Genomic DNA, 247 nt, shown 5'->3' on the forward strand with positions numbered 1-247 from the left:
ATGGGCATCTGATATTATATATATAATATCTTTTTTATAAATATATATAGCTTTTTTCTCATATCTGCTTCATAACAGTTTTGTTTCTTGTGACGTCATATTCCAGCGACAAATTCTTACACAAGGAAAAAAGCCGGTTGAGTTCCGACTTCCCGACGGTCACAGTCTCACCTCGTCGGTTACCGTTTATTAACAAAATGTATTACAAATTTAGTGGATTTACACAGAGACTGGCGGGGGGCGCATC

Source organism: Sinocyclocheilus anshuiensis, unplaced genomic scaffold (genome assembly GCF_001515605.1).
Source record: "Sinocyclocheilus anshuiensis isolate Anshui unplaced genomic scaffold, SAMN03320099.WGS_v1.1 scaffold230, whole genome shotgun sequence".
Taxonomy (NCBI): Eukaryota; Metazoa; Chordata; class Actinopteri; order Cypriniformes; family Cyprinidae; genus Sinocyclocheilus; species Sinocyclocheilus anshuiensis.